The sequence below is a fragment of the Phoxinus phoxinus genome (genome assembly GCF_949152265.1).
Source record: "Phoxinus phoxinus genome assembly, chromosome: 12".
In the NCBI taxonomy this organism is placed as follows: Eukaryota; Metazoa; Chordata; class Actinopteri; order Cypriniformes; family Leuciscidae; genus Phoxinus; species Phoxinus phoxinus.
In genome coordinates, this window is record NC_136887.1 from 25,211,704 (window position 1) to 25,233,151 (window position 21,448).

At 37.9% G+C, this 21,448-nt stretch overlaps 1 long non-coding RNA gene across 1 annotated transcript in view; it reads left to right on the plus strand.

Annotated features, from left to right (window-relative positions):
• LOC307008378 overlaps nt 1–21,448 on the plus strand; it is a 91,084-nt gene that overhangs the window by 25,347 nt on the left and 44,289 nt on the right. The window contains exon 5 of the long non-coding RNA XR_013799800.1: nt 2,093–2,223. This is a non-coding gene — a long non-coding RNA (uncharacterized lncRNA). The remainder of the gene's footprint in view (nt 1–2,092; nt 2,224–21,448) is intronic.

The following is a 21,448-nucleotide window of genomic DNA, read 5'->3' on the forward strand; positions in this document are numbered from 1 at the left end:
AATAAAAAAGACCATAGTGTATGTATCATGACAGTATCGGATACTATTATACAGGACTTTGCAGTCTTGGACGAGCTATATACTTTGCATCCAATAGCGACAATACAGTCAAAATACCAATATGGTGCTTTTAAGTTTTAGTTTTTTTTACTTCATTGCAATGGTATGAAACTTAGTAAAGCTTCTGGCACAAAATGTTTAATGGTCCTGAAAAAAAAAAAAAATATATATATTTATTTATTTTTCATTTAAGAATCGAAAATAGTATTTTTGTGAATTTTTTATAACAATAAGCCCAAACTTCAAACTTTTTTAAGTTCACTTTTTAAAACTCCCCTAAAAACACAAAATATTAAATAAAAAACATTATCGAACTAAAATAAAGTAGGCTACATTAATTTAATTGAAATAAAAAATCTGCCATTTTGACCGCCATGTGAAGATCAAAGTAGTTAGTTACACAGAATGTTACTACAAATTCAAATACTCATCATTCCTGTACACCTTGTCCATGCACTAGAACCAGGCTAACTATAGGGTAAAAAAGGAACAGTGTCCATAGTAGCAGTGACAAGGTACAATAGGAACCAGGTGTGCATGACGCACAGCTTGGATTGTTCCGTTTAAAGGCAGAAACACATTTAAAGACAGGAGGGGGTCTCTATGTCACAGTTCCCACAAATGTGTTACTGCCGTAATGCTGACTGCAGTAATAATAATGGCTTTTCTCTGCATTCACCATAAACAGCCCAAGCAGTAGCAATATGCACCCTTCTGAGCTTCTACTGTCTAAATCTAAAGTCAATCTGAACTTTGATCCATTTTTTAAAGTTCCAAAATCAATCAGTCTTCCTGGAGTTTAATAAACTTCAGTCGCTCCACTGGAGAAAAAAAAAAAGCAATGGAAAATAAATCTATGGCTAGTCATTTGCAATGCACAACAATATCAATTTTGAGATCTACGGTGACGCAGATTCAAAGTTAATGACCATTGTGACCTCGGAAAGCAAAGCTATAACATTGCCGCCAAATTGTATTTGAGAGGCGATAGTATATTACTTGTGAAAACAGCTATATGCTTCCATGCTTCCACCCTGTCATCTTTATGTGGCCTTTTATCTTCAGTAAAAGAATGTTTTATTCCATTGTTAAGCTCTGACACCCTTCACACACACACACACACACACACACACACACACACACACACACACTCTCACACTCACACGCACACACACACCGTGAAAGGCAATGCATTCAGCTAAAAAGCAAAGTCATTATCCTCCAATGGTGACAGCACTGTTTGAAAATGACATTGGATTTTAATGTGGTGCAAGTCAATTTCAGCGTATGAAAGGACTTGTGGAAAGATAATGCAGGGCCAATTTACACTCAATTGAAATGTGTGTTTCCTTTTGAATCTGCCCCAATTCCATCCTGGCCCAATGAACAGCTTGAGCTGAATGTGGGATGTTGTGCCGAGAGAATATCCATTGCGCTGTGACAAAGCCATTTGAAGATCATGGCATAGACTAACTGGCCTTCCGATTCTTGGTTACTTCGCCAGGGCGAATCTTTAAATGTGATATTCAGATTTCACAAACATAATTACACCACAGTGGTTCAAAGGTTCCACCGTGTACAAGTTGGTTGTACATCTTGTCTACCCAGCAAATGTTAATAGCATCACGTGCCAAAAATATGCTTATAAAATCAGACCAAGGGATGTGTTTACCAATGCAAATTCCAGTGCTTAAGGGTGTTTGCGTAGGTGTGTCTTATAAAAGCTGTCAGCTGCCTTCTAAACTGCCTATCTTTTCTGTCAGAAATATTCAATATTCAAACCTAAATAACACCAAAGTCAGTTATCAAGACTCTTTTGACTTGACATATAATAGTAGGCCATTTCTACACAATAGTGTTTGCTTCATGGAAATTGATACTAATCCAGATGCCAAGGCCAGTACAAAACAGTTCATACCAAATATTTGTGGTTCTGATAGCAAAGAAACTTATTTCCCCCAGGGCTCGTGTTTAGTTCAGATGTATGTTGGAACAGAATTCAGATCTTTTTTTTCCTTTTGTCTTTTTTTAGGCTTCTGATCAACAGCAGACACCGTAGCCCGTCTCAGACCAGGTTGAAGCTCTTTGAAATCTGTGCCAAGCTCATGTGGGCTCAACCAAGAGACCACCCACACTACAATGAGGCACAGACTCCTGAAGATGGTAGAAGATTACAAATGACATACACTCTTGCAACTTTTATGTCACTTTTGATCATGCCAGAGAATCAATGCACAGTGTAGTGCTTGACAGCCTCTTCCTTCTAATCAAGAGAAGAGAGAGTCACTCCTCCACCCAGTTCCCTTTCCTTCTCTCTACAGTCGAGTCTCTTTCTTTCCACCATGTCCTTGTTCAATCCCCAATCCTCTTTTGCTTTTCTTTTTAATGTCCCCCATCTGCTTCTCTCTGTAATGCTTCATATCGGACTCTTTCTTTGGGTCTCGTCCTTTCTGAAATGTATGTCCCCATTGCTAACACTATTTTCCTCATTATTACCATCTCCATTATCTCTGTCCTCTCTGTTCTGGCTCTCATTGTCCCCCAGTGATGCTGTGTGTTGAGCCAATGAGAGTCAGGGTAATTAATAATTACACAATAGACAAAAACTACACTGGGAATGGAAAGTTATAATGAATCCCACCATTTCATTCACCTAGAGACCTTCCATCTGCAGTTCCTGTGTGAATGGTAGAGACAATTTGGTTGTTTGATAGAGGTTATGGAATCAAATCAAAGGACAGGATGTAACTAAGAATGGCACAATTTTGAAACCTAATGCCTTAAAAGGATAATTCACTCTAAAAATGAAACTTCTGTAATCATTTAGTCACTTCCAGGACATTCTAACTCGGTCACTTGCAGGTCATTCTAGTTTTTACTTTCTTCTGTGAAACACCAAAGGAGAAGTTTAGCCGAATGTCTGAGCTACTCTTTTGCATTCAATAAAAGTGAATGAAGACCTTTAAATTATTATTCTGTGAAACGGATACATGGAAATATTGTTTTCCAGACTCAGCTACTCAAACTGATAAGCATAAATAACAGTTAAGAATAGTGATGCATATTTGGTTGAAACAGAAAAAAAAAGTTTCAGACTAAATAGATTAATGACAGAGACAATGATGTTTAATTAGCGCTTTTCTGATGACGATTGACAGTGGCACTGTCTCGATTACCAGTGTCTTTTTCGTGCGAGCAACATAGATAGGCTACAACAGGTAGACATGTCAGCAGTACGGTCGCACTTTACCGTGGCCAACAATTAAGCTATAGAGTTGAATTTGCCAAAACCTGTGACTGGTTTAATTTATCACCTGAGAACATGCTGAAGAACATAAATTACCAGAACGGAATTACATACACTTCATTTAACAGATAGACAGATAACAGATAGATAACAGAAAGCAAAGACAAGTCCATATCAGTTGAAATTTTGAAATTCTGCTATAATTTATATATATAACTCATAAACAGTGCACAAGCATTCTGGCCAATCGGGATAGTTTGCTAACGTGATTTTTTTTTAAATGATGGCTTGCTTGTCAGCTATGGTCGCCATTCACTTATATATTTATGTATTGAATGCCTAATATCATCTTTTGTGTTCCAAAGAAAAGAAGGTTGTGCATGTTTCAAAAGGTTGCGTAAATGATGAAAATAATGTGATTTTATTCATTGCTCACCTTCTAGTACCGCTTCTGAATGTTGAAATTAGGGCTGACTTCTAATAGTCGAGGATTCGACGATTCGATTCGGAGAGGTCTGATTCGACTATGAACCTCATAGTCGAATACATGGGCGTCAGTTTGGTTTGAAATGTGCTGGGGACAGAGACGCATGCATTCGCATTTTCAGAAGGGCTGGGTACAATTTTATTTATTTTTTCGCTTTCGCGCAGGTCATGTTTTGAAAGACGATGTCCTGTAGCTTACTAATGTAAATAAATAAAAATGTATTCAAAAATCTGCTTCACATTTTCAGCAGGGCTGCGGAGCGGCTGTGGGTTGACTCCACACGGTTCTCATGTGCGTTAAAAAGCTTTACGTGGTTTAATGTACCTAAACAACGATTACCAAATTTCCCTCTCATATTGCTCCTCATAACCACTGAAAATGGTAAAAAAAATCGAACCCGGAGTCCAATTATTATGGACGTTATCTGATATTAAGCGTTTCTGCTTCACATTTTCAGCAGGGCTGCGGAGCGGCTGTGAGTTGACTCCACGCGGTTCTCATGTGCGTTAAAAAGCTTTACGTGGTTTAATGTAGCCTACCTAAACAACGATCACCAAATTTCTCTCTCATATTGCTCCTCGTGTTTATGAAATGTTATGATATATGTGTGATATGTGTTTTTTAGCTCTTTTGTTTGAAATGGAAAAAATCTAGCTGCTATCTAAAAAAAAAAAAAAAAGGTTCGACTATCAGTCGACTAGCCTATGGCAAAATCTAACGAATCAGATTCGACTATGAAAATCCTTAGTCGAAAACAGCCCTAGTTGAAATTAGGTAATTTCATATCTCCAATTAGGGTCAGATAAGAGATCTGTGACATGTTTGGGGCTGACATGCATGCTAGTGCAATATGTAGGAGACACGGGTCATGAATTATACGGACACATCTTTGTCATTACTGTCATCGATTACACCAGCTGTTCTCATGTTGGTGAGCATGACACCAGCCCCCATTTGTACCTCTTCTCTCATATTTAAACAGTCACTTAACAGGGCGGCTAGCATTCAAGGAGCATCATGTCCATGGAAACCTGGTATGGGTGTGTGTACCTGTGTGTGTGTGTGTGCTCTCTGGCTGCCAGCTCGGTTAAGTGCCCAGCGGTGGCGTGGATGAGTGGTCAGGTGTGAAATTACAAACTCTGCCCAGAATCCCATCAGCTGTTAATGCACACCCACACAGAGCAAGCTGAACTACGCGCTCCACTCGCAGCTAAACCAATATAACGAATCAAATGCTAAAATACCAACAGCACTTCGTTCTGAGACTTGTATAGCAAGACCACAACAAACACAAATACGGAAAGCTGCGGGTAAAATGGGTAAAGCTGATACAGGAATTCATTTGAAACGCACATAGATGGATAAAATACACTTGTTCAGACTTGCCACAAAGAGACGATGTTATGAAAAGTATAAAGACATAATCAGTTTGCATATGTGACATGGTGTAGGCGAGGAAACCCTTGCACCTGCTTTTACTGCCTTCATATCATGTCAGGGTATCAAAATGTAACACACATGAACACCAGCACAATGTAATTGCCTGAGGTAAACTCAGATTTGTTTCTTCAACTTTCTGAAATGGGGATGTCATTTAAAGCAATCTTTGCAGAAATTGATATTCATAAAATTTAAAATTGATGTTGACTGTGTGCAATTTAGTTGATGAAAAATAGTGGTACAGTTGGCCCGAATAATTTAAGTTTTTTTAACTTTTTGAAGAACCCCCAAATATAATAAGTGACCTATTTGCTAATAAAAATAAGCCGATAAACAACAAAGCAAATAGTACTGTATGTAAAAAAAGTTGATATATGATATTATAAAAAATATTGTTTCCAATATATAATTAAAAAAAAAGATTTTTTTTTAAAAGCCACCAAAATGCACAAACTTAGTCAGTAAGAACATTAACTACAAAATTGATTATAGAAGATAACAGAGACAGATAACACAAACAAATATTGCATATAAAATATCTAAAACACAAGTACAATGTTTTATCTACAAAACATAACCTTAAAAATTACTTTGAAGTCCCAATTTGATAGATTTCACATTCTGAGTACCAAAGAACATCAAAAAACTCCCACACACACCTTTTGACACACAGAATTCTACTATGTTGTCATCCTCGCTTTAACCTTATTCTGTTCTATAAACAGCACCTCTTAACTCCAAACAGGAAAGGAAAGACCCCAGAGACACCAAAACATGGAGGTGAAAAATAAAAAAAAGAGCGACAGATGGGGGGAAAACAGAGCCAGAGTGTCTCAGTAAAGAACTGCCGCAGCCCTGTGTTGTTCCATAAGATATATTTTTTGCTGAATGCAAGTTGCAGAATTGCAGACACGTGTCAGAAAAATCATGCATCTAGAAGTAATGATGACATCAGTATATGAAAAGAGTGTCGGGGGCGTTTGCAACAATATTTCACCTCGGCACTGACAGGATCCGAGTTTAGACAGGGTTGCAGGGCACCAGAAATGATCACCATAGCCCTTTCTTTCTGACATGCATACTCATATTTGATTCAGATCCAATGTTTGCACACTCTGAGAAAAAAAAAAAACACACACTTACACACGTACACAAAGTGGCATGACAATGAGCGAGGCTGTTCTGTTGTCACTCCATTTAGCAGGCAGATTCTCCATGCTGCTTTTCTGTCATGCTTTTCCAATGTTGTCACACAACGGTTACTGTACACTGCGCTGCTAACCATATGTAACTAAGACGTGTCAAATCGGACCCCCGTGACTGTATCTCAAACCCACACCCACACAGATGAGCCACGTCTACGGAAAGAACATGGTGTTTTTGTGTGTGTGCTCGATTTTGGCATTTCTTGTCTTTTTCTCTGACTCCTTCTGTGGTTGGTTTTTATTCGAAGACCACTTTCACTGACAGCCCTATAAACAGGCTCCCACCCACAACCAAACAGCCACCCGCACACACACACACACACACCTCCTTTATATCCTCTCTCCATACCTCATTCATTTTTCACACCCAAACATAGCCTCTAATTTCGTCGTTTCCAAATAGACACGCTGAATGGCTCTTTATCTCTCTTGTCATTTTACAGAAATGGGTGCTACACTTCTAACAAAGTCTATCATGACTTCATCACTGTCTCTTTGTTTTTTTAAGCAGACTGCTCCTTCAAAACTGAATTTTTCAAATAATTTTAAATATTTCTACAATCTCTTTTTAATTCCTCGATTGCCCTTATTCCCACATCTTTAGCTTGAATGAAACTCTACACCCTTGCTTCATTTAGTATATGCAGAGCCATGAATATGCAAATCAGCCCTGCCTCCACTCAATCACACCAGCTCGGAGATCCACTCGAACAACTTTACTGTAGTAAACGCTGCACAATGGTATCGCTCTTTACAACGTCGGATACATAACGGTAATTAATATGACTAGCCTTTTGCTTGACCATGTTATCAAACAGCTAATAATGTGTTGCTAATGTTACACAAACCAGGTTCCCATTCGCCATATAAGAGTCAGACAACTTCCTTCAAAATCAGCATCCTTAGAAACGCTTTGAACAACTTGGAACATCAGTGGAGAAAAGGCATTTAGTTCATCATGACATCGTAATTTACATCATATACATAATTTACTTACTAAATTGCTGAATGTACCTGATTTTTCATATCAACAGAAAAAGCTAAACTAAATATACCGGGATTACCTGGCTTCTCTTGAGACTCCCCTGGACAGCATAATAATGATGAAATGCTAAAGCCCACCCTCACGTTGACGTGATTGGTTACAAGGTAGTTTGTGACGTAAGAAACGCCGGCGATTTAAAAAACGTGTTTTTGAGACTGTTTTAGTTCACAGCAGTTTTAAAGAGAAAATACTCAGCAATGGTGTTGACTTATGAATTTGCTCATGGTTTGTCTCAAAGAAAATTAAAAACACCACATAGACATATTAACAACATTTAAAAACGTAATTTTCACCCCATGGAGTCTTTACATTTTTTTTATATATATTAATTTACTGAATCTATAATGGAAATAATGCAAAAAATATGGTATTAACATAGTATCATGTTAACACAAAAAAGCCTACTTGTCTTCAATCTTACCCTTTAGTATTCAATTCATTTTCTCTGTTCTTCCCTCTTTTACTCCATTCTCTCCCCAATGTTTTGTATTATTGCTCTTTTCTCCCGCTGTCCTTTTGTCACTTTGGTTTCTTGTGTCCCTCAGCCTCTCACCTCAAATAGTCTCAACAACCAGCAAATACGTCTCTCTCTTTCCATTTCGATTCGCTTTCTTTCTTTCTCTCAACTGGAATCGGAGTTGTCCCTCTCCTCCCAGTAGTAGGTTAATGGGGTGTTGTAGATAGTTGGCTTGCCCTCTGGAGCATGACATCTCTTTCTCACACCTGGTTCCAGCACCCAGCGGCCCCATACAATAGCAGACATGCTGCTAGTTTTCCGGCTGGTTGGGTAGGCCGGTACCCTCTGATCCTCAGTCCCACTGGCCAGCACAAACATCCACAGCCCTCATATATAACTGACCACTAGCACGCCAGAACGTCATGGCTGAATAGCCTGAAGCTTTTGAGGGGATATTTGCCTCTGGCTTTGCTTGAACCGATGAAGGAAAGTTCTGTAGGGGGTTGATTCGGCCATATAAATGTGTGGGTATAGTGTGCACTAGTTAATTGGGGTGTGTTTGGTGATATTTGTGTGTGTGAAAGAGAGCAAATGTTGTGTTTAGCCTTAGGTGCTTTTCTAGAAATGGATATAGCTGTATTGCTTTCATTGGTCGGTGTGGAGGGTAAGGTTAAGACTGTGAGCGTGCAAGTGGGCGTCGTGACTGACAGATCCACATTTTATTTTACATAAAAATATTTCTTTAAAAGGCTCAAAGCTCGGATCAGGGGAAAAAAATATGGTTCTTATGAACTGTGCAAAGAATTTTGAAAAAGCCAAAAGCGAAGTGTATTTACTTCTAGTAGCTTACATACAGCATTTTTCAGGAGAGGGAGACAGTGGCTGTGATCAGAGATGGTAGTCATGCAGAAAGTTATTTTCACAGGCTCATTTGTGTGATAAATCTTTCTCTTACACACATGTGGGGTAGGTGAGAGTGGGTGATAAGACACAAGCCACTTCCATTACTGTGGAGTGTCCTTTGCTGTCTTTCAAGATCACACTGAACTTTGTAGGACTAAGAAAGATCTATACAGCAACAGGAACATAAAGGTACCATAGCTTCAGGATACTAACCACCAATTTGAAATTTTATAATAATTTGAACTGTATTGAAGGTTTTCAGTTCTGGTGCATCTATTGAGCAACAATGGTGCTAGTTTGACGTGCAAAACAAATCATTTAAGTCATTAAGACATTGGAAAATCGCAACACACAACTTGCATGATGGGTTTATTGTCTATTGTATTCACTTAAAGCAATCATTCTTTTAACTTAACTGTGGACAGTGCTCCTTTACAATAAATAAGTATACATCAAATTATAGTTTATGTTGCAAGTACTAATTTCAATGTACTAGAAGTATACTTGTAAGTGTACTATTTCAATACTACTTGGGACTAAATTAGCCCACTTTTTACTGTATAAAAGTATACTATTAAGTATACTTTATGTGTAACAGGAGTACACATTTATTGTTTTTACTACAACTATACTACAAGTGAACTTATAGGTATACTGATTGTTTACTAGTCAAATATTTGTAGTATTTTTTGTTTTGTTTTTGAAAGTACACTTTGGTATTAATTTGTATACTATGGCACAATTTAGTCCCAAGTATAAGTGAAAAAGTACACTTACAATTATACTACTAGTGTATTACTATAAGTATACTTAATGTACTAAAATATACTTGGAGTTTACTATATTCTTAAAGGGATACTTCGCTAGAAAGATTAATGTGTATTTAAATTGGTTCATGTATGTAGTAGAAATGTGAAATTATTTTAGAAGTTTGTGCCTTCTAGACTGAGAAAATTTATTTTTGGCATCATGTGGATGAAAGACAACAACTCCTAGAATGCACTTGCTTCGCTGCCCTACGAGGGCATGCCTACTGGTTACAGAGGCCATTATCGGAAGAATTGATACAAATAGGTTACTAGTTGACTCGAAACTGAAAAGACACCGTTTTATCGTAAATCTCCGTGACGAGTCTGCCCGGGCTCTTCCTTCTGACCGCCGGGCAGGTCTCGCTCCTCTGCTGCAGCGTCTGCTCCGGCCGCCTCTGGTTCCTCCATCGTCCACGGCTGTTCCTCGCTGTGCTGCAGCTCGTGCAGGTGGCCACGAGCGTCGGATTCGCGTGTCGGATTTCGGGATGTCCGGGATTCGGCTTTTGGTTTCTGCGGTCGCCATTCATTATGTTTACATGCACACTTTTTGTTTCAATCGGACTGAATTCATTATAATGTAATAATGTAGGCGTAGTGAATGGCGACTGTGGAAAGCAGGAGCCTTGTCCCGGACATTTTGGGCGATCTCGAGGTCTGGTGCGCGGGTCCGATGCTCGTGGCTGCCTGTGCGGGCCGCATTGCCCTGCTTGGCGGTCAGGAAAAAGAGCCCGGGCAGTCCTGGCCGGACATGTCTGGGAAAAAGAGGACATATGGTCACCCCTACTAACTTAGCTTTCTCCACAGAGCAAGAGCCTGTTAGTTTAGCTTAAAAAAAAAGATGGCTGACACTATTTGTACATTATGTGAGTGAGATCCCACCCACTATGGGCGGGTTTAAAACATGCGGAACTAGCTCCTACTACTGGCTGTAGTTTTTAGCCCCTGGCCAGGAAAGCCTCAGATGACGCAAAATGGCGATTTTTGCGTCTTTGGAGGATTTTTTCTAGACAAAAAAATACATCAATCTTTCATCTCAGGAGGACATGAGGGAGGGAAGCACTGTCATTCGAAAATACTACCGGGTTTCTACTGCTTAATGCTAATCGGTGAAGTATCCCTTTAATAAAATAAACAAAGTACATGCTACTTTTTTGTAAGGATGAGCCCTATAGTATAATCATTCCCACAATAACATATTTCCATTAAAGACCCACAAGTGGCAGATCAATGTGCTACTTCTCTCCAATACGGTAGGGATAAATATAGCATACATTAAATGAACTGAAATGTGGAGTGTGTATATGAGGACGTTAACTGTGACAAGATGATTGACAGGTCAGTTATTGGTGACAGGATGCAAAACATACAAAACTTTTAGGGCATATTATAAATAGGAAAACTGAGACGCACACCTCATCATCTCACACAAAATAGTGCTTAACTTCAACATTTACTCTATCCATCCTGCCCCTGTCCCATGCAAAGCTTTCTGGGATCTAGAAATCCCTGGCAGCTTCAGCAATGCTAGACATATTTTAAATTACTAGGGGAGTAAATTAAATAAACTACATAATTAAATAAACAGATGATGTTGGGTTAAAAATAACAATCAAATCTCCATCTGCATCCACAAGGTCATTTCAATTGATGTACATCCATTCAGTGCAGATGGAAAATTATAATGTAGTTCTAACACAGATGGAATAACCATCATCTTCTGGTGAGATTGATCGTATTATTATTTTTATGTTTGTGGTCCCAGACACCCCGATGATGTGCTATAAAAACAACAATAATACTAATTTTGAAAATAAACCTCTTATTTTCGCTGCAAAACCATTTAATGGTTCCACTGACCTAGTCAAATAGGAAGATGTTAGAAGCTTTTCTCCTTTTTACCACAAAACATTCTTGCACTTTTCAGAAATGTCACTGGTAAAACGAAACATCTATCTATCTTGTATTTTGAGTGCAGTCATTCTAAGGGACAGTCTAAATTTAATATGATCGTGATTTTGCAGTAAAAAAAAAAAAAAAAACTCTGTTCTGCTGGAGCTGTGGTGGTTTCAATCTTTGATAGCTAATACAATATTCTCACAAAAGCCCCCCCCCCTCTCTCTCCACACACACACACACACACACACACACACACACACACACACACACACACACACACACACACAGAGAGAGAGAGAGAGAGAGAGAGAGAGAGAGAGAGAGAGAGAGAGAGAGAGAGAGAGAGAGAGAGAGAGAGAGAGAGAGAGAGAGAAGCTGTCCCTTACCACCCGACTCGGCCATTATGAGGTCATCCGAGGCACAGATTCAATTTTCCGTCATTATGATTCCCATGTAAATGGGTCGTCACTGAGACGTGAAGCAAGTAGGACTTGTGTGTGTGTGGGTATTTCGCCTTACGGTGTTCTGTCTCTAGAATGAAAGGGTAACTTGTGCGGTTATGAGGCGAGGAAGGCGTGTTATTCAAAATAATAGTCAAGCATGAAACGGACATATTACAAACAAAAACTTACAAATATGGGAAAGATACAAGTTCATACACTATATAAAACTAGCTGTGGTTCAACCACTGTGTGCGTGAGAGAAGTGAGAGAAGTGAGAGACTGCTAAAATGTCACTTGGCAAGTCGCGTAGGTGTGAAACGATCACTGTGCTTCGACCATTAGCACCTCTGCTTGTCACTTTCACACACATACACTCACGGACACACACACAGGGGCATGCAGTCACCAGAAGGATATAACAGCTACTTGAGGGGTCACAAATATGAATCCTGAGATGTAGATGTCATCTTTCTGCCTTAAGGCAATTTGAAAGTCGGTTATTCTTTGTACTATTAATGACTGCGGTGAGATTAAACATGTTTGTTATAAGGGAGACATTTTCCTTTCATATTTCTTTGTTTTAGCTGTCATATGTTGCTTAAATAGATGTCATAATTGTTCAAACAGCATAAAAAAACTAGCAAAATACCCTTTATATCCATCCTCCTTTTATTCTGACATGAACAGTGACAGAATATTGATTTAACAGCATGATATTATTAATGATATGTATTTCTTTCATGTTGGATATTGATATGCAAGACAGATTTGACTCATAATACCTTGAAGTCATGACTTCTACTTTATCATGATTAATTATGATTAATACTTTTAAAAAGTGCAATATTATGGCACATCAAAGGTATTTTACTCTAAAAGCATACATAATGAAGTCTGGTGCCCTCTAGAAGTATAATTTTGAAGGACCACGTCACTAAAGGAATGTGAAGTCATTTTTTTTTTAATGAGAGTTTGCGATTTGTGGTGACAGGATGTGCGTCAAGCGATGCGATAAAATGTAACAATGCAAATGCAGAACGATGCAAAAACTACCAATAAGAGCGAACACACTGAAGCTCACAAGATTGCGTGATGATGGAAGAGAAGTTAATGAGCTTTTTTAGCGCTCTGTATGATATATCTCTGCCCACATACAGTATTACATAAAACATTACGAATGCATGAAAAACAGGGTAAGAAATTATCAGCATTCTGAATGGGTTTGATTCATGCATTGATAACTGTTCATCACATTTATGATATGATGCATTATGCACTGCTATAATTTATATCCAAATGCCTTCCTCTGAATATTAAATAACAAATAGATTCCTTGTCAAAACAGATGTAATACACCCATTTGATCAAATTTTCTAAATCTATGGCCATTTCATAGGATCCAGCAAGAAAAGAGCTTCCTAGAGACCAACATACACCGTCCTGACATGAAATCAGAGTGAATGGGTCATAATATTAAGAGTTATAACAACAATGAAGGTGCTCAATATAAATGAACAGATTGAGCAAAAAATAGAACCGACGACCACAAAGTCTCCCATAAACAAGACTATAATCTCTCTACAGGCGTCAGTCAGGGTCATTAGGCGATGGCCTTTTAAACAAATGCAAGGCTCAACCTCATCCTCCAAAGATGAGACTAATGCATCTCTTTATATAGACCGAGTCCATAATTCACGAGCCACTATAACATTATTATCTGCTTTGTCTTGTCAAAATGAGTGGAGTTAAATATCTGCTATAGCAGTCATTAGTTTAAAACCCATTTACCTTCCTCTCCCCCTCTCTGCTCTGAGATATGATAAAGCCCCAATTAATAATTCAACCTAATTAAACACTCATATTTAAAGAGGGCTAGGTCGCCGTATGCTTACTAGCTATTAATTGTTTCTGGCAGAGCCACATTAGTATTCATATTTCTTAGTCGCACGTATCTATTTTATTTCAGGCATATGAGGTACAGACTACAGGTCGACATTGTTGCACGCTGGCGAATAAAGGACCTGCGATTAAATTAGATAATTGTGTTTATGACAAATGGATGCAGCACCTAATGCTACATAATGGCAAAAGTCAAAGGCAAGTGCGCCTCAGTCTTTGCACCTGACAACTGCACTTACAGCTCAGGAACGGAACGCTACGCTAAGGTGACATTTACTTGTGACTAATACTTTATGTGTGAAAGCGGTAATAACAGCCTTGCCTGTTTTGGTTAAGCTAATTTACTCCTATAAAGTAGGAAGTCATATTTTATGGACACCTTAATGTGATAGAATATTGTAATGTAATAGAACGCATGTACAATGCATTGCCTTTTTCACAAGGTACGAAGTGAACCAATGTTCCTGCATATTAGCTGACCAAATCAGAGACAGCAGCCAAGATCACAATAATAGTACATCAAATTACATTTCCTGTCAAGATCTTGCTTCTTTTAATGACCCCACAAAATCAAAACCGGAGCTTTGATGCTATACGGTTATGTTCACCTAAACATTGACAAAATGTACTTTAAAGGAGATACTATATTTAAAGAGTTTGTGCGGTTAATACGTTTTTTTTTTTAAAAGAGACAACTTTGTTTTGGAGGGAAAAGCCTATATGCTCATAAAGGCTGTGTTTATCAAAATAATGTAAAAAGTAAAAACAATAATATTTGGAAAAATTATCAATATATAAATCAATTTAAAATAACTAAATATAATTGATAGTGTAGCATATTCCTGTGATGACAAAGCTGAATTACCCCAGTCTTCAATGTCACATGATCCTTCAACAATCATTCTAATGTGCTGATTTGGAGCTCAATTGCTTATTATTTTTGTGAAAACCATGATACTTTATGAATACTGATGACTCACTTTGACTAATTCCACATGCAAATTGAAAATCAAATCATAGATTTGAAAAAAATAAAATAAAAATCAGACTGTCTGTAGAAGTGGTCTTAAAAATGTAAAAATTAGCTGTTTTAACTGAAAACATGTCAATTCACAGGGAAAAATACATCACATGGTTCTTCACATACACACTGAGAATGAAAAACTGTAGCAAAACAAGCTAAAATTCAATTAATGCAACACATTTTGACATGTTTTGACATCTCACACTGACTCTGAGCACCTCTGAACAGCCATGCAACCACGTTACCTAAATGAGATTCTGCAAAGAATCTTTTGCTCCGGTACAAATCCAGATACATCCTCAGTAATCATGGATGCAGCAGATGTCAAGTATTTGATCCGACAGTAAAAAGAAAAACAGAATAAGGAACGAGAATGATGATGAATAAGTATAGAAGCAAAGTGTTGGCATGTGTTAGGGTGTGTGTATGGCATTTGGCAGCTATAGACCCCATTAGCGGCAGGTCAGGATAGGTAAAACAGCCCAGCTGTCAGGGAAAGAGACAGAGAGACACCGAAAGTGATGTGTTTATAGGAACAGATTGTCCAGATGTTACACCTGTCTGTCTGCCTAGCCTCTGTGACCACTGTCAAGCCACCTCTGCCATAATGAGCAAATGTCTTGTGCGTTGGTGAGAGTGTTTGTTTGTCTGTTTATTCATTATTCATTTTGTTTTTGCCGTCCATGCCCCGAGATGCCTGAGTGTAAAGGTGCAAAGATATGATCAGCATTTTCATTCTCTATCGACCACAGCACACCAGGAATGCTCTATAGCCCGATTGGTCTATTTTTTGTCTTCTCTTTCTCGCACAGTCTCATTTTTATTTTATAAATGGATGGATTTGGTTTACAACAACACTTCAATTGCAAAATTGCCACTGCTTCAGACAGCCCAGCTCTCTTTAGTCTACTGTATGAATAAGTTCATTTTGGTGCTATGATAACTTATTGAACTCAAGTGGACAGAGCACACGTTCCTCCCAATTGCAGAGCAAACACTACACTTCAAGGAACCGTCCACCCACTGTTCTTTTACTCACCCTCATGTTGTTTCAAACCTTCTCGCATTCTTTCTTTCATGGAGCAAATGAAAAGGAGAAAACATCAAAACATCTTCAGATGATTTGGAACGGAACATAAGTTATATGGACAAGTTCTATGTATTTGCTTTTGTTTTGGCAGAATTTAGGAACTTGAAAGACCCAGTATCTAATAACAATAAGCACAGCTGTTATATTAGAATGGTTTCTGAAGAATCATGAAACTGAAGACTGCTGGAAATTTAGCTTTGCCATCAAAGGAATAAATTACATTTTAAAATATATTAAAATAGAAAAACAATTATTCTATTTTGTAATAATATTTCACAATATGATTATTTTTACTGAATTTTCTGAACAAATAAATGCAGCTTTGGTAAGCATAAGATACTTATTTAAAAAACATAAACACACACACATATGCAGACTCTTCTTTATTTTGTATAATTAATTAAAACATTTCAATGAAGAAATTAACAACTGAACATTTGTTTGCCTAATGAGTGTGAACAGACCTTAAATTGCAGCGCTCTAGACATTCCTCATGCATCTCCAGGGATCAAATGCACATCAGTTTGATACCAACATACTACATGCACTGAGTACAACAGCTGCTATCTTGTTCATATATCAAACTGTTCTTTTGGTGCAGGAATATATAGCCAAAAAAATGACTGCAATATGTCAAGCTCATCCTTGTTTGATGAATGAACGTGTGTGGAAACAACAGAGGAACACCACATCTAAGTTAGCACTGCTGATACCACCAATAGATAAATGGATTCTCAGATGTGGTTCCAACATTACCACATCTGCTCTTAACAGGACCACAAAGTTTCTTCTGAACGCTCTGTACTTTTCCAAGAAGAAAAATAATAACATTATCTTTAACTCTGCCAGACTAAACATCTTTTAGTGACATTATTGCAGAGGTGGGTAGAGTATCCAAAAACTGTACTCAAGTAAAAGTACAAGTACTTCTAGAAATATTTACTCAAAGTAAAAGTAAAAGTAACAATCTTAATAGTTACTTGAGTAAGAGTAAAAAAGTATCCAATGAGAAAACTACTCAAGTAGTTAGTTACTAGTTACTTCGGATCATAGGCCGATATATATGATATATATATAAAACATATTATTTAGATATTTTTTATTTAAATGACTATTATTATCATAATTAGTATCCAATGAGAAAAGTATCCAATGAGAAAACTACTCAAGTAGCTATAGTTAGTTACTTCGGATCATAGGCCTATATATACTATGATATATATATATAAAACATGATATTATTTAGATATTTTTTATTTAAATGACTATTATTATCATAATTAGATAGGCTATCTTTGCCACAAAAACAGAAGAGACAAGCATTATTTCTGCCATCTGTAGCCCGAAAATCATTGCCTGTCCTTTGGTTTGTATAATAGTAACTTATACAACTACAGTTGGATTATTAGACAATGTCGAAATATAGTGTATCTGCAGAGTTTTGCATTTAAAGGCATGTAAAGGGAAACATTGACACAGAGAAGAAAGAGTTAAAACTCTTCACATGTGCTCACGCTGACCGCTACTGCACATCTGAACACAAACGACGATCAAACGCACATCGACGGATCTTCTTCTGTCTGTTCTCCAAAATGTAATCAAATGTATATTTCTGCAAGCATGTTTAAACTGGTCAACAGTGTCTAAGGCAGGCAAAGGCATTCGTTTTCAAGTTGAGTTCGCACGCGACTGCGCAATACACACACATTACCGCGGGATGGCGGGTGTTCATTTCATATGTGGACAATGGTAGCTTATTATTGTATAAAGTAATGTATATGTCCAAAAAAAACGGGTAATGTCATACTTTGAAGTAGTGCTATCATATCGTAATAATCTGTTTGGTTGTAAAATGTATTACCTGAATGAAATTAAATCGAATATCGTCCTGTGGAACGATATTCCACAGGATATATCGTCCTCAGCATACGAAGATAATAGAGATCTTCATCGCTGGCAAAAATTATGCATTTGCAGATTAGCGTTCACTTGACTGTACTGTAGGTCCACAGCCACTTCATCCAACGCTCTTGATGTTCTTAAATCTTCCTGTTACGACTCCGAGTCGAGTGTGAATTGAAAGCGCTTCAGACGATTCAGTGCGTGCAGGAAACTGAACAGATCATACAAACTGATTCGCGAACCGATTTAGACAGATCTGCCCACTTGTTTGATGAAGTCTTTGAACAGAATCGACTCAAAAGAGTGATTCATTTGTGAATTGAGCATCGCTCATGCCCAGAAAAAAGATACAGCGCGCTTGGAATAAACTACGCATTTAACAACACGTATTGCATTAAAATAAAGTAACGAGAGGAACATCGCTCAACGTAACGAAGTAAAAGTACCGTTTTTTTATTAGAAATGTACTCGAGTAAAAGTAAAAAGTACCCACATTTAAATATACTCTTAAAAGTACAATTTTTCCCAAAAAATACTCAAGTAAATGTAACGAAGTAAATGTACTTCGTTACTACCCACCTCTGCATTATTGTAATATCATACACCTAAAATCCTCATTGGAACTTACCAATGGCTGCAGCTATTTAGCTTGACACCATCAGAAGACGTGGGCTTTTATTTCTTGCCTCAATAATATCTTAATTATCACTGGAACGCCAACGGCAACAGTCTTAACCAAAGATCATGAACCTGTATTGGGAAAGTCAAAACATCATCAATAATTCCAAGCGCAAAGCAGGCTCTCACTGTATTATTCCGTAGAAAGACCCATCGCTTTTATACTTCATATGCCGCAACACAAGAACCGGAATCAGACAGAAAGATAGATGTGTTACGTATGAAACACCAGAATACATCATATTTGCATGGTGGGAGTATATGTGAAGTTTTCAAGAACTGAAAGTGGTATTTCAACTGGAAAAAAACAGAGCTTGTGGGTTTCTGATTTGTAATAGAACAGATGTTCTGCAAATTGCACAGTTCATCAGCTGACTGCGAAGACGGGAATGATTGGCATTAGCATTGTGCTAGTTGAAGGGTGTTTATTGCAATTTCTGGCGCTGTTAACATTGTGACACCATGAAGTGACATCAGGGCACATAAAGCAATCGACGGGTCGGCAAGGCCAGTTAAACAAATGCTAATAGTGTTTACCGGCACTGAATAGGGAGGAAATGTAGCTAATTTGTTTTAATTGGAGAATCCATATGATGGGTTTGATGAGCAATGTGACAAGCGTTTTGAAGTCTGAAGCACTCTTCACAGCACCATCTGGAGAGTCACTCAGTGTGGGCAGTATGTTTGTGTGTGCGTGTGTGTGAGTGTGAGTGAGTGTGTGTGTGTGCATGCTCATGCTTTTGACTCGTTGGAAGTCTTATGAGCCTGAGAAGTTTGTTTATGAAAAAAGCAATTTCTCTGCTGACAGCATTACTGTCTAACTTTAACACTCTCCTGAAAGTACAACTTTCACTCCACGAATCACATTTATGCTCTCAAAGACAAAAGGGAGAGAAAAAAATGGAACAAAGAAATAGAGCCTTACTGAATATATGGATTTGTGGCTGTCTTATCTTTAGATGAAAGCTAGAAAGTAGTGACATGGAAATCTAGATACGTGGGCTGCACTGTAAAGAAATGTGGTGCATGATTTGGATTGCATTAGCAGAGATTAGTTGCCCCTTCCTGCATCAGTCAAACGTACTGAATAACTATAGTGTATTTTTTCATTGTGTATTTTGTTTTGAAATGTTGTAAACTAAAGATCCATGTTAAACGACAGCCAGACATTGTACCATATTGAAAAGCAGAATCTCCACAGTTGTGTATAATGAGTTGGATAATACTTGGAGAAATATATTTGTGAGTATTACCTTTTGTCTCAGTTAGAAATCCACAATATATTGATGTTATAACAATTCTAACACTTGATACTGCCATTACATTCACAGACATTGCTGTGAGCATGTAAGACATGTTGCTGATGCTACACATGTAAAACACAGGATTTAACCCCGTAGTAGATCTATACAGGTGGAGCTGGGGAAGATGGAGGGTTTTGGGGAAGGTAAAGCATGCACCATCTAGAGATTCATGTCAGAACTAGCTATTTTAAATTTAGATTATCTAATATTTAAATATATGTGTATATGATATAAATATAAATAAATATAAATATATGATATTTAAATATATGTGTCTGATCCTGACCCCTTGCATTTATTAAGAAATAACCTACTGTCCTACCCTCCTTAGGTTAGTTTATACAGTACTGAGGTGTGAATAAGCCTGACATGAGAGTGTTTTGATACATCTTGTCATTAGTTGCCTTTCCCCTGATCTTGACTTAGACCCCTGGGTCGAGCCCTTTATGCCTGGTTCAGATTACACGATTTTTTTGTCGGTTACGATAGTCACTGTGTCAGATTACACGATTTTGAATCCTAAAATCTTGTCGTGTCGTGGACAAGAAACATGTCAGACTACACGTTGCTTTCTGACCAGTCATCGCGTGCCGTCGCAGACATTCACTCGCACATATACTATGTCATATACACACGCACTCACTCTCACACGTATATACACACACACACACACACACACACTGGGGTGAGGGACAGTCCCGAAGTTTGAAGCTTTGTCCCGCAAGTCATAAGCAGTGTCCCACATTTTAATTTTGTCTGCATCATTTTATTTAATCGTCCTTTTAAATTACAATTATACAAAAAAAAAGTTAATAAGAAAACACTGAACGTGCGCAGCCGTTATTATTGGTTCTAGCCAGAGCGGGAATTCGGGAAAACAAACACTGAGAAAAAAAAAAAAAATTCTGCAATAGAAAAATGGATCTATCCGGAGCTCCCGAGAAGAAAAAGCGTCTTTGTTCGTAAGGAATGGGAGAAAAAAAATATATACATGGTTAAAACCAGTTACAGGTGACCCTAAAAAAGGAGATTGCTGTGTAGCCACCGAAGTTTCACCATCACGCATGGAAAAGACACAAAAATAGGCTACTGAATCCGGTAAGAACGCATTTAATCTGTAGTCTTTCCTAATGGAATTTGTGTTTATTTGGAAATGTGCTTTTTAGCGATTGGATTATTATTTTCACTTAATTATTTAGATTGAATAGACCCGTGCTGTTAAAATGAGTTTTATATTAGGTTATTAGTGACGTTCACAGCGCCGGTCAGCGCCGTCATAGACTAACATTTTTATAAAGCTAGCAAAGACATCTAACGTTAATATAAAATCAATATTTATTCACCTATAATAATAGTAAGTTATCTCCCTCGTGTCCCGCGAAATCAGGTCTGACCTGCAACAGAGCAATATAGCCAGGTGGTCACCCTAGCACACACACTCACTAGCACACACTCTGTCTCGCTCGCTCACTCACTCACTCTCGTCGTGGAGGACCGAAAAAAAATCAAACATGCTAGTCTTTTTGTCGTGATGTCGTGAAGCATCGCAGACGCGACGT